The 14230-nt window shown below is 44.2% G+C and overlaps 1 non-coding gene across 1 annotated transcript; it reads right to left on the reverse strand.

Annotated features, from left to right (window-relative positions):
* Positions 1–13730: 13730 nt before the first annotated feature.
* LOC115281310 lies at positions 13731–13839 on the reverse strand. Its single transcript, XR_003904224.1, has one exon. It is a non-coding gene; the product is annotated as a U6 spliceosomal RNA (small nuclear RNA).
* Between the last annotated feature and the right edge of the window lie 391 nt (positions 13840–14230).

The following is a 14230-nucleotide window of genomic DNA, read 5'->3' on the forward strand; positions in this document are numbered from 1 at the left end:
CACTGTGATCTGCCCCATCATGTCCTCTGGGCTCATCTGCCTCATCTCTTCCCCCACTGACTTCACTCCAGCCACACCAGCCACCCCTGAAGGGGCCCAGGCCGCTTCCTGCCTGGTGGTCCCCCCATACCTTTCTGTGACTCTGTTTCTAGAGGGAACACCTGCTCACCCTCTACCACCCACTATAGCTCCTTGTGTCCTCGCCTGCCTTCCTTTTCCCTGTGACACCTGTCACTGCTGACCTTACATCACTTACATTTTTGCTGATTGCCTCTCCACCCAAGAATGAGCACAGGGAGAGAAACCGCTGTGTCCCCAGGCCCAGCTCAGCAGCTCTGGGCTCTTGGCAGGTGGTCAAGAAGCTTTCAGTAGAAGACGCTTCGGACTCTCTTTATACTGTCGTATCCCCAGCACAGAGAAAGTTGTGGGCAGAGAGTATATCTGATATACCGTCAATGAATTCTCGTTGCCTGGGGGAAACATGTGAAAAAACACACATCAATGCCCAGAAGTGACTGATGCATGACTGGTTTCCTGCCATCTGCGTTCCAGGGGATGAATCAGGAGTTTTCAGAGTGAAGATGAACTCAGGACTCAGCTTTTTCCTTCGAGCCCTCCTGAACCCAACAGAATACTATGGAGACAGACCAGTTTATTTTGTGGCTAAACAAAGGAAAGGCATATGATACTTTAAAAACCCACAAATGTTCTCTTCTTAATGAATATTGAATTATTTACTTTAATTATTGCATCCTTTGATTCATATGTGCCATTTCTTAAAACATTTTCTATGAATGGATAAAGGAGATATCACACACACACACACACATACACATACACACTGAAATATTACTCAATCATAAAAAAGAATGAGATCTTGCCATTTGCAGCAACACGGATCGACCTAGAAGGTATCATGCTAAGTGAGAAAAGTCAGATGGACAATGACAAATACCATTGTCAAATACCATTCACTTATATGTGGAATCCAAAAAAACAAAGCAAATGAACAAACAGAAAATGTAGAGACAGACCATAAAGACAGAGAACAAGGTGGTGGTAGCCAGAGGGAAGAGATGGGGAGATGAGTAAAATGAGTGGATGGAGTGGGAGATACAGGCTTCCGTTTCCAGAATGAATAAGTCAGGGGGGGTGAAAGGCACAGCATAGGAAGGGTCAATGGCATCGTCATAGCACTGTGTGGTGACAGATCATAGCTGCACTTGTGGTGAGCATGGACTTGTCCAACTATTACACTGTACACCCGAAACTAATACAACAGAGTGGGCAACTTATTTTTAAATAAAAAAATAAATAAAATAAACAAACAAAGGTTGATCCATAGTAAAAATAAGAAGAATCAGGTCTTATCCAAGGATATGCTATTCAATTTTCAACCACTTTTTAGAAACAGAAAAAATAAAATAGAAAAAAGATAACTGAATGAAAATATTGGAGTAGAGGGAATGAGATGGAAAAAATGGATGCAAGACCTTTTGCTGTGACTTTTTTATGTCACTTCATCTTTGAACTAAATCTGTTATAATTATATAACTTTGAAGTTTGTATATTATAATAATCAAATATAATTTAAAGGAAGGGCTTAAAAATGGAATTAAAAAAAAAACAGAACATGGAGCACAGTTTCACAAAATCCCAGCACTAAATTCTAGAAACAAATTCCACTTAACAAAAGATGTTGTTCCCTTAAGTGAACACTGCATCTAAGGAACTATTTATTCCTAAAGACCATTTGGAAGGAGCTCTGTTCCCGTGGAGAGAATTCCCAGATTTAAGTTATGTAAACAAAAGAAATCCATTTATCATGACCCACACTCAGGTGCCAGGGCTCTGTGGTATTCTGAGCATGAGCCATGAAGTTGTTGGCTCTGCAGATTGGAAAGTGGTCCTTCCACGACGCACTCGTGAATCCCATAGCAAATACTATTATATTTGTCTGAGACTTTTGGAACAAAATGGAGTCCAAGAGGCAGGTTTCTTGATTTAAGTTAAGCAGACTTTAGTTGGCTACTTTTGCCACTTGGCAAAACTTTATTTTATAAAGTGTTGCAGGCTGGGGAGCCTGGGTGGCTCAGTTGGTTAAGATTCCTACTCCCAATTTCGGCTGAGGTCTTGATCTCACAGTTTGTGAGTTCAAGCCCTGCTTTGGGCTCCACACTGACAGTGTAGAGCCTGCTTGGGATTCTCTCTGTCTCTCCCCTTCTCTCTCTCTGCCCTGTCCTAACTTGTGCACATGCATGCACTCTCTCTATCTCAAAAGCAATAATAAACAAACAAACTGTTGTAGGAGATGACAAAGTTGTGGGTCATACATTTATAAAAAGATAATATTCAGCAGTCACACACACCTGTGTGTCGTTTTCCTGGCATGATGTGGAATACAGGTTGGGACCTGCAGTTCAGTCCTGAGTATGAGCTGTGTGCAGGCTTCTGCATTGGTTCATAGGAAATAACACACTCCTACTAATTGTTATTACATATTAAATGTAGACTATACAAATTATATAATTAAACATTATATAAATATAATCATTAAAAAGTCAATGGTTAACCCTTCTCTCTACCAAATGCCATTCTAAACCCTTTACAAGTGTTGCCTTGTTGAATCCTTATACCCAGGGCATGAGACAGAACTATCTTCTCTCATTCCAGATGGTGGGAGTGGGACACATAAGGGCTAGGTGGCTTGCTCAAGGTCACAGACCTGCTGGTGGCAGAGTTCCATCAGAACCCTAGTCTTGGGACCTAATGTCAACAGTGATGGGAACTATGATGGAATAAAGGCTGGTGAGCACAGGGAGCCTGGGAGGAGGAAGTGGGGAGCAGGTGATCTTTCCAGGAATCTCCTCTGGGAACAGAGTCTCATGGGATCTGCAAGGAGTTTGGATTTTATTGTGAATGTGATGGGAAGCCCTTTGGGGGAGGGCACTACCATGATCTTCGGCTCTTTGCTAGATATAACTTCACAGGCCAGACGGGATGGGAACATAGAGCATTCTTGGGGATGACCCTGGGAATGGGGCCCAGGCAGCCAAAGGGAATCAGTGAAGGGAAGGAGGTGTGAAGCCACAGGCCGAGTGACGGGCCGTGGCAAACCCAAGCACAGGCTTCAGCCACTGCATTCTGGTTGTTGATGGCCAGATCTCCCAAACTTTCAAGGGAAGCCACAAACCTCATTTCAAGTTTGTGAACTTAAAAAGAACTCTACACACAGACCAAATGTGCCTCCAGGCCACGACCAAACGTCCTGGCACCATTTTCCCCACATGCCCTTCGTTTTCTCCCGTGCTGTTCAATGGTTCGTGTCTTGCCATCCCAACCAAACCGTGCGGTCGGGTGAATAAGGACTTAATGCAACTTGGATCTTCTTCAAGGAAGCGCTGGGGCTTGTTGACAATGTGTGGTGTCACACTGAGGAAAACTGTTTTGCAAAATGCCCAGCATCCGAGCCATGCCAGGTTTTGCACTCCCAGACACCGTGGCTCATCGGGAGTCTTCTCTTTTCTTTCTCACTCACCTTCTGTGCAGAAAATATCCACTCTAAGCTGAAGAAGCAAAGCTGGGCTGGACAGTGGGCTCAGGGCAGCTCTTCTATCTGGAGACGGGAGCTTCAGGCGAGACTGGGGGCAGGACTGTCCCTGTCTACCGTGTGTTCAGGCATCTAGCTCTGAAGACCCTGCAAGTGACTGACTACCCAGGTAGCCCCATGGCCCAGAATCCTCATTCCCTTCACCCTTGTCTTCTTCACCATTAGGGCCTTCTCATTCTCAGCCCCTGCCTTGAGCCAGTCCAAAGGAATGAGAACATGTGTGTGCACACCCAGGACATGAGAACAAAGTTGGCTAGTGCATTTATGACACTTCAAAGACATATGTTGTTGGAAAGAATGGGAAGTCTCCATCCAGGGGTTATGGCACAGTGGCCCAAGCTCACACGACATCTACCTGAATGATGAAATTGGCTTGGAGGCTAGTAATTGGTCTTCTTTGATCCTCCTTCACTATCTTTTTCTTCTGGTTGGGTCTGTCTATTCTGACCCATCAGGAGAAAAGCAGGAGGGAAAGACAGATCATATTGCATGCCCTGTTGTGAACTGGCATCTCAAGACTGCCCAGCTACAAAGCACATGCCCAGGACCACAGGGACCACCTGTAAAAGAGAACTACTCTCCCAGAGAAGGCTGCTCCACACACTCTTCCATCCCCACCACACACACACACACACACACACACACACACACACACACACACACCCTGCTGAAGAGCTTCCAGCACAAACCACTGCCTCATGCACACAGGAAGTCCTGGATTTAATGGCCGGGCTTATCTGGTGCAACATTCCCAAGGCCCCATTTTTCATTAAGCAATTTTTAAAGAGTTTTATGACCCCATGAACAATAATTTTTTTTAGTGAAAGCAGACTGAATTGTAAGTGGCAGTAATTACACCAAACTAATTGTAGGCAAAATTAGTAAGAGGTCAGATCCGTTTGGTCGCAAAAGAAAATATATGCCCGGATCACACCTTAAATGATCTCTAGGAAATTAATTCATCATGGAAAAAAAGGAATCTTCCTAAATTAACAGTGGATCTCTAGAACTTTTGCAGGGAATAGGTTTTCTCTTTGGTTTTTGTTAGACACCCACTGTGTGTGGGTGTGTGGGTGGGGGTGCTCCTGTGTGTGCATGTGTTGGGGTGGAGACAGGTGACATGTAGGTTTCCACAGCACCACCCCACATGACTAACTACCTCCTTAGTGGGGGATGGAACATGACCCAGAAGTCTGGAGACTTAAAGCACCCTGGGCCCCTCTGAGCTCATGCATTGTTGAGTATAATCCTCCTCCCCAGATGGGATCAGCTCACTTTAAAAATGTGCCAGTGACATGATAGGATGTGATTTAGGTGTTTCCCTCTGCAGCATCATTTTTTTAGCATGGGGGATAAACATTTGATGACTCCAGTACAGAGGCCATGCAAAGTTGACTGGTGGTCCCACAGAGATCAGACCCTTGATGACCCATATCACTGGTAGACTGAAGATGGTAACAGTGAATCACATCTTTCAAGGGAGTTGAGTCCCAAAGGCAGAATGCAGGGTTGAAATCCTCTATGATTGCATTACCCTTGAGATCTGTTGGTAAAGACTAAGTTGGAAGATGACGCTCCATCTCTCAGTCAGCCTTCACTTGTTGGCACAGATTCCTGCTTCTACCGAAGACTGCCAGCTGAAGTACCTGGTTTATGTTTACAAGCCCTATTGAGCAAAAATCCATCTACTTAAACCCCAGAATCCACTCAGTGTTCTGCAGAGGCATGCGTCAGAGAACCTGAGACCTACCTAAGGGAAGATCAGACTGGAGCATGCCCCCACTGCCTCAGAGCACAAGCCCTGTGATTGGTGGCAAGGTCACCATGCTATTTGAACTATTCACATGCCTTTCCTTTTAGCTGCTGAGCACTTGAAATCTCATGAGTTAGACATGGATGCCACGGATTCCCCTGTGAGCAACACCCGAGTAGAAGTGTGGCCGGCCCGAATTTGCATGGAGACATACCAGTGGATTTCACAGTAAGAAAACAGAGAGTGAATGGCTTGGATGTACTTTGAGAAAAACACAGATCACGGCATGCTCAGCCTGTGAAAGTTCAGCAGAACACCTCAGTTGCTCTGATGGAGGAGTGCTTTAAGACACCAGGGAATCAGATATATGCAATGCCAAGATTAGGCTTCTCTCCTGTATGCATGTGCAACAGATGCTGACACCCTCTGACTTACAGTGAATGCCTGGTGGGTTCAAACAGCCGTGGTCTCTGCACATAAGTCAGTGATGCTAGGCTCCCATGTGAGGAGGAAGAAGGTGTCTTCTCCCTTCACCATTAGGGACCTGGGTGATGGGTATCTAGCCCTGTTGCAGAATGGGCAAAGAGATAGGAAGCTCGCTGATTCTCAGCTTGTCGCAAATTAGGTGGTTCTGACTGCTAGAAATTTCACCACAGGGCCTGGAATCCCAAAGTCCTTCAGGGTTGCCGGGACCTTTTTGGTGTTGATTTGGTTCTCCTCATAAAGGATATTATCAGGGTGTGCAGGAGCCATATATGCCCCCTGCAACAAGAGACCTCTCTTACCATTCCCATCCACTCCCACCCCCAGCTTCCAACAAGCCATTATCTGAGCATCTACATACTATCAAAGCAGCACGGGTCCCTCTAACAGACCCACAAACCGAGGTCTTCCCCATTGGAACCCCAAGGGCTAATTCAAAGTAATCATATGGGAATGGAGTTCAGGGATGCCAGTTTGTGCCAGGATTTCAATAGCACCAGGGACTGGAGAGTCTATTCTGGGGAGATTCCATAGACATTTTCCCATGACACAGTTCCAAACCAAGCCATTTCCTTCAGTTTCATTCACAAGATCCTTCATGGCCAACCCTGTCTACTGCATGGGCTTTCATTTCCCATCGCACTTTGCCACCAGGCTGGGCTTTTGACTTTAATATGATTCCTTCTGGAACTCCCTGCTGGGTCTCTACCCACCGAAATAATTCCCTCTCATCCTTCAAAACCACTCAGATATCATTGCCTGAGGTGGGGCTCTTTTGCATGAGATGGGACATGGAGGTTTACCTTACAGTGTATTATCACTATCTGCCCCATGGCTGCCCCGCATTCACCAGGTCTTGAGGACCCAACCCTCATCAGGTGTGTGTCTGTGAACCTGCTGTCTAGCCTCATGCCTAGCAGGGTAGGCAGTCAGTTCGTGTTTATTAAGTGAATGAATGGGTCATTTTGTCTCCAAGTCACTGTCACTGCTCCATGGCTACATTTGACTTGGCCAGTTTTCTCTGTTCAAAGATAAGTAGTACTTAGCATATCTGCGCTTCCAGAAAATTCCACACCTGAAAACGTGTTTGTTTGTTTGTTTGTTTGTTTTTTAATGTTTATTTATTTTTGAGAGAGAGAAAGCACAAGCAGGAGAGGGGCACAGAGAGGGAGACAGAGGATCCCAAGCGGGTTCTGCACTGACAGCAGTGAGCCCTATGTGGGGTTCCAACTCATGAACTGTGAGATCATGACATGAACCAATGTCAGACACTCAACCAACTGAGCCACGTAGCCCCAAAAGCATGGTTTTGATCACCACTCTGGGCCCAAAACTCAGGGTAATACCTAAGCTTTGACATCAAGGAAGAAGTGGAGGAGAGAAAAGGATGAAGGAGGGGGTTAGGAACAGCCCGATAGACACACAAAGAAACTGACCCTTGCACTTCAGGGTTGACCTGAACTTCACAGGCAGTGAAGGCATGGATAGCTGCAGACCTCCAGCTCCAAGGGGAGGGAAACCCCAGCAAGTCCTCATGGGCTCTGGCTGAGAAAGGTTCACAGTCAGAGGCTCAAGTTTTGGAAGAGACAATATGGCTGCAACAAGTCAGATCCATTATGAAATCTTTTAGCAGTGGCTTCAGCCAAGTAGCTACAGGAAGGGCCCTCTGAGATACAAAATCTAAGAAAAATAGTCCTGGCATCTAATTACAACAGTGCAGTTTGCTGCTTTTATCTGTAATTGGACTGTATAGTCTTTCATTCTAATTTACTTTACATCTAAACTGTGATAATCAAGACAAGCAGAACAGAATGGTCTCTAACTGGCTATCCTACTGACACCCGTTAATGCCTAATTATAACAACTAAATTAAAGATGGGACTGTAAAGAGGTGGAATATCAGTTTGAAGCATTTAATTCTGCAGAAAGAAGTAGAGATTTTAAATCCTAAGTAAGAAAATCAATATTATGCCTCATTATATTGGTATTGCTAAACAGATTAATGAAATTAAGTATTTTGTTGTGTTGCTTTTCTTTTTGTCGACGTTACCCTCACACAATGATGCTTTGTAATGAAGGAGTACTGCAGAGGGGGAAGTCCACATCGAGAGCCAATTTATACACCGAAATTGGAAGATAGCTAATCTTGTTTATAGAGCCAAGGTTTTCTTTTGATATGGTGAGATTTTTAGATAGGCATTATGGGTCTGGACTTTTGCAGCTTATAGAACAAAAATAAATTCCACTCAAAGCTAAGGGAAGATTCCCTTTTGTGGGCAGATGTGTCAACAGGGACCACCTTGACAATGTCAATGTTCACAAACACTGGTCCAGGACTGGCCTCCTCAAAGCTTCCTGGAGCTCCCATCGGATGCCTCCCCAAGAAAACTCAGGACATAAGGGACAGAGGGAAGCCAGGCAGGTGAATGGAAGATGGGCTGGGTCCCCAAAACCCTTTGGTGAAACGGAGGCTGGAGGAGAAGCTCGGAGAAGAAGCCATTGTTCAGATTTGACAACAAAGCCTGGAAGGAGAAGGACCAAGGTTTGCAAAGGGAGAGTGTACAGTTCCTGGGATAGGTGAGGCGGTGCACGCACGTCCCTGACTGGATGGCAGCATGGGTTGCCCAACCAGCCCAATGAAACTCTAGTTTTTATCCATTTGTCTGTTTCTTTGACTGATTGGTTTTTACTGCCCATCCTGATTTCTAAGACTTTTACCTCAGAGTTTACGGAAGACTCACAAAACTAAAACGTGGCATATGTTGACAGTGTTAGTCGTCACATGGCTCACCCTCCTGGTCCACCTGCCACAGAGATGCTGAAGTGCGGATCTTTGAAAAATCCAAAGACCTCACAAGAGAGACTGACCATTGGAAGGAATCTCTAGAAATCCTCTGGAGCTAAGTTTGCTGACCTGGGACTTACTGTGAGTGAACAAACTGAGAGCATCGGAGCTCGGAGACTGGGGTGGGGGGAGGGCGCCGTCAAACACAAAGCAGGCTGAGGTCCTGCCTCCCCCAGAGCTCACCATTCCCAAAAGACTGGGCCACACACTCATGGCTGTGACCAAGGAGGAAGCCAGGAGGGCGCTGCAGTGAACCGACCCAGACCTTCCAGATCCTGAAATGAGGAAAGAAGACGTGTTAACTCCACCTTATATTTAAGTTGTTATTTTTGGAAAAGAGAATTTGATTTTGAATTTTGTCTCATCATCTTTTCTGACCCCTGGGGACTTTCCCAATCGAGGAGGCTCCCGTGCAACACGGAGGCAGGGATGATGGTGCCCTGGAGGCAGTGACCGTCTCGGGCCAAGGAGAGGTCACCTGCCCTGGGACAGGGCAGCCCCTGATCCTGCAGGGCGTGGCTCTCAGTGTCCTCTCACTGCTGGCACCCGGGAAGCCCGCTCTGTCACCTCCCACCAAGCCCGCCTCTCAGCTGCACAAACAAAGGCAAATAAAAACTGCTGGTGGCCACTGGTCCCACTGCGACAGATGTGGCGCCTCTGCACCATCTTGTCTGTTCTTCAGGTTTTTTTTTTATTGCAAACAGACAGATGTAGCTTGTCCCCTCCATCTTGTTTACGATGCTGCAGGAACACCTGTGGAAGACAGGTCTCTGCAGAAATCCTTGCCTTCCTTTCAGATGGCTTGAGACTAAGCCAGCAGGCTCCGCCACCCCCTCTGCAGATGATTCTGCGTTCTTCGGCACGTGAATGCTCTAAGCCCAGAGAAACTTGAATCACGCAGAGGGTAATCCTAGGCACCTTAACACCACCACACCGCATGTGCACCTGATATTTTCAATGCATACACGTCTATCCACATGTGTTGAGGACCTGCTAGAGGGCACTTGGCCTTGAGATCAGTGTGTGAGCTGACTCTTCATAACTCTGGCTCCATTACCTGGCCTTGTGTCCACTTGGTCGTACGGCCCCTGCTTGGAGAACAGGGGCCTGAGCAGCCAGTGAGGGCGGTAAGTCCCTATGCCCACCCACCCTGGTGGACCCAAGCCAGTGGGGCCCATGTGGACCCGCCTGTTTTCACATCAAGTGGCCCAGCTCCCAGTGTAAAAAGCAGACACAGGAGCCACCAGCGTGAATTCCCCGCCTCAGGGCATATGCTGTAAGGAGAGCGCCAGGTGGGGGCTGTTCCCTGCTCTGACCCTGACTCCGGGCACCTTTGTAGAATTCCGCAGCCCCCCACACACCAGCAAAGACTATCTGCATATTTTATTTCCTCACTAAGGACTTTATGGGGGTGCCTCTGTGTGTTGCCTGAGTGGTTCTTCTGGTTCAAACTGGCTCAGCTAATCACCGCTAGGTTCGCTCTTGCATTTCTGAGCAGCTGGTGAGTGGGCTGGTGGCTGGAAGATCCAAGGTGGCCTTGGTCCTATGGCTAGCAGCCGGCAGGCTACTGGCCAGGGTGACGAGGCTGACCGGCCACATGGCTGTCATCATGCAGCAGCCGAACCCTGGCTGCTTTACATGGCGGTCAAAGCAGGACCGTGAGGCTGAACGTGCTGTTCGGGTCTCAGCCTGACGCGTGTTTCCCACAGTAGGCCCCATGGTCAAGGGCAGTCAGCCTGGGAGGACCCACCTGAGAGCTTGGATGAAACAAAAGGAGGAATTTGTGCTCATTTTTGTATCCACCACAGTTTTTTGTTTTCCTTTTTCTAGTTTATGGGCTCTTTAATTGAATGATTCAATTGTTTATTTTTAACATTTAGTGTTTATAAATGAAGCTTATAAATGAGTGCAATTGAGGGAGGAGCAGAGAGAGAGGGAGACACAGAATCCAAGCAGGCTCCAGGCTCTGAGCTGTCAGCACAGAGCCCAGTGCGGGGCTGGAACCCACGAACTGTGAGATCCTGACCTGAGCCAAAGTCAGACAATTAACCAACTGAGCCACTCAGGTGCCCCTATTTTTTAAAATGTTTATTTATGTTTTTATTTGGAGAGAGATGGAGTGCACATGTGCAAGCCAGGGAGGGAGAGAAAGAATCCCAGCAGGCTCCATGTTGTCAGCACAGAGCCCAGCACAGAGCTCAGTCCCATGAAATGTGAGATCATGACCTGAGCCAAGATCAAGAGTCAGACACTTACCTACTGAGCCGCCCTGGCACCTCTATTACTTAGGTTTTTTTAAGTTATCTGTTGTGTGTGTGTTTAATTCTTAATCCCCCACAGACTTGAACGTGAGTATCTTTGCTGTCTGATACAAATGCACAGACACAGATACATGTAGGCTTTGATTTAGTCCGGGAAGCAAGCTTGTTGGTAGCGTGTCAAATTTTTCTCTACTGTTATTAGGGAGTAATAACCATATTACTATTGTTATGATCATGTAACTTTACTTCATATATGTCTGTGCCATGTTGTATAAGGAATTAAAAAGTCATCAATTACATAAGAATTATGTAAGCATGAATAAGGATTATATAAGAATTATATATACAGGCACCTGAGTGGCTGAGTTGGTTGAGCGACTGACCCTTGATATCAGCTCATGTTGCGATCTCATAGTTGGTGAGTTTGAGCCCCAAACTGGGCTCTGCACTGACAGCATGGAGTCTGCTTGGGCTTCTCTTTCTCTCTTTCTTTCTGTCCAACCCCTGCTCATACGCACTCTCTCTTTACCTTAAAATAAATAAAAATTTTTAAAAAGAATTATCTATATAATATATAATGCATATATATTATGTATATATAATTATACAAAGATTCTGAAGAAGTCAATTTTTTTAAGTCAGGTTCACTCCCAGCATGAAGCCCAACTCAGGACTTGAACTTATGACTCTGAGATCAAGACATGTCTGAGATGAAGAGTCAGACACTTAACTGACTCAGCCACCTGGACACCCCAAAAAGTGTTTTTTTATCAGTATAAAACCACTTTCCTGCTTAATGTTGGTTGCATAGAGTTTCCTATCATATTAACATGGGTAAGAATTGACAGAGCCTTAATAGTGAGAGCACTGGTGAAATAATTCATTTATACGGTGAGTAGAATTAAAAACTGTTGTGTTCTTCTTGGAGTAAAATTTGTCAGTGTGTTTAAAATTATAAAAATTCTCATCCCACCTAAAATTGAAAGTTTTGAGGGGCTTGGATGGCTCTATCAGTTAAACATCTGACTCCTGATTTTGTCTCAGGTCATGATCTCATAGTCATGAGATGAAGTCCCAAGTCAGGCTCCATGCTAGCTTGAGAGATAGAGGAAGATATTCTCTCTCTCTGCCTTTCCCTCTCCTTCTGCCCCTCCTTGCTCACACTCTCTCTCTTGAGAAGAAAAGAAAAGAAAAGAAAAGAAAAGAAGAAAAAAGAAAAGAAAAGAAAAGAAGAGAAAAGAAAAGAAAAGAAAAGAAGAGAAGAGAAAAGAAGAGAAGAGAAAATTTGGAAGTTTTATTGAGATAATTGTAGATTCATATTCAGTTGAAAGTAATAATAGAGAGAGATCCATGTTCCTTTTTCATAATTTTCACCAGTAGTAACATCTTGCAACTGTAGTAAAATATATAGTGATATAGTACAATATCACAACCAAGATACTGACATAGAGGAAATCTACTGATGTCGTGCAGATGTTTCTGGTTTTACCTGTGTTCATTTGAGGGTAGATGTGTATTCCGTTCTATACAACTTAATCATGTTTATAGGTGTATGTATCTGTCCTCACAGTCAAGATCCAGAATGATTCCATCAACACCAGACTGCTCATGTTGCCATTTTACAATCCTATTCTTCTCACTCTGGCTCCCTACCTCCCCTGTCCCTAACCCCTGGAAACTACTACATTCTCCATTTATAAAACTTTGTCATCTCAAAAATGTTACATCAAAGAATCACATGGTATGTAACATTGGATATTGGACTTTTTTTTTCACTCACAATAACTCCCTGGAGACCCATCTAAGTCATTGTATGTATCAACAGTTCTTTTATTTCTATTGCTTCGTAATATTCCATATATATATATGTACCATGGTTTAACCATCCACTCAGTGAAAGACATCAGAGGTATTCCTAGTTTGGGGCTACTGTGAATAAAGCCACTAAAAGCATTGATGTACAGGTGCTTGTGTCAATAAAACTTTTATTTCTCTGGGATAAATGTCCGAGAGTACAGTTTTTGATTCATATGGTAATTTCATGTTTAGTTTTATAAGAAACTGCCAAACTGTTTTCAAGAGTGGGTATATCATCTTATATTCCCACCAACAATGTATTAGTAATCGAGTGCCTCTGCATGCTTGCCAGCATTTGGTAATGTCACTGTTTTTTATTTTCTCCATTCTGATCCATATGTAGTGATATCTCATTATGGTTTTAATTTGCATCTCCCTGATGGCTCATAATGCTGAGCATCTTTCATGTGTGTGTTTGCCATCTGTATGTCATCTTCATTGAGAAGTCTGTTTGTGTCTTTTGCCCATTTTCTAATTTGATTTTTTTTTTTTTTGCTACTGAGTTTTCAGTGTTCTTTATATATTTTAGATACTATTCCTTTGTGGGACATGTGATTTGTAAATATTTCCTCCTAGTATGTTGCTTGTTTTCATCTTCTTCACCTAGACTTTCATAAAGGGTAAGTTTTTAACATTGATGAGGTTTAATTTATCGACTTTTTTTCTTTTCCAATATGTATTTTTGGTGTCAGGCCTAAGAACTCTTTGTCTTGCCTTAGATGCCAAGGTGTTTCTTTTTCCTGAAGATTTTATAGTTTCAAGTTTTGAATTGAAGTCCATAATCCATTTTGAGTTAGTTTTTGTATATGATGTGAAGTTCAGGTAGAGGTTCATTTTCTTACTTATGGGCGTCTTGTCACTCCAGCACCATTTGTTGAAAAGATTTTCCTTCCTCCATTGAATTGCTTTTAAGGCTTTATAAAGAATATGGAAGACTTTATGACTTCGCATGTCATCTTTATGCAGTGACCATGTCAGTATTCTCTGTATCATTCCAAGTTTTTATTAGATGCTCTACCAAAGTGACCACTGTTTATTTCTTTAGACTCATCAGCTCCACTTATGGAAATTCACTTCTGAAGATGAAGAAGATTTGCCCAAGGCTATATGCTTCAGCATTATTCATAACAGCAAAAAAAAAAAAAAGAATGGCAAGTAATGTCCAAAAATAGTAGATAGGAAACATGTATTAATAATCTATTGCTGTGTTACAAATTATCCCAACACTTAATCACGTAAGTAAACAGTATTTATAATATCGCCATGTTTGTGATATCTGGCCATGGCTTTTCTGAGTTCTTTAAGTGAGAATCTTTCCTAAGATGATATCATTCTTAGATGACAGCTAAGGCTAAGGTTTTCTCTGAAGGACCAACCAGAGAAGGATCCATGTGCAAACTCACTGACGTGGCTGCTGGCAA

Source organism: Suricata suricatta, chromosome 16 (genome assembly GCF_006229205.1).
Source record: "Suricata suricatta isolate VVHF042 chromosome 16, meerkat_22Aug2017_6uvM2_HiC, whole genome shotgun sequence".
Classification (NCBI taxonomy): Eukaryota; Metazoa; Chordata; class Mammalia; order Carnivora; family Herpestidae; genus Suricata; species Suricata suricatta.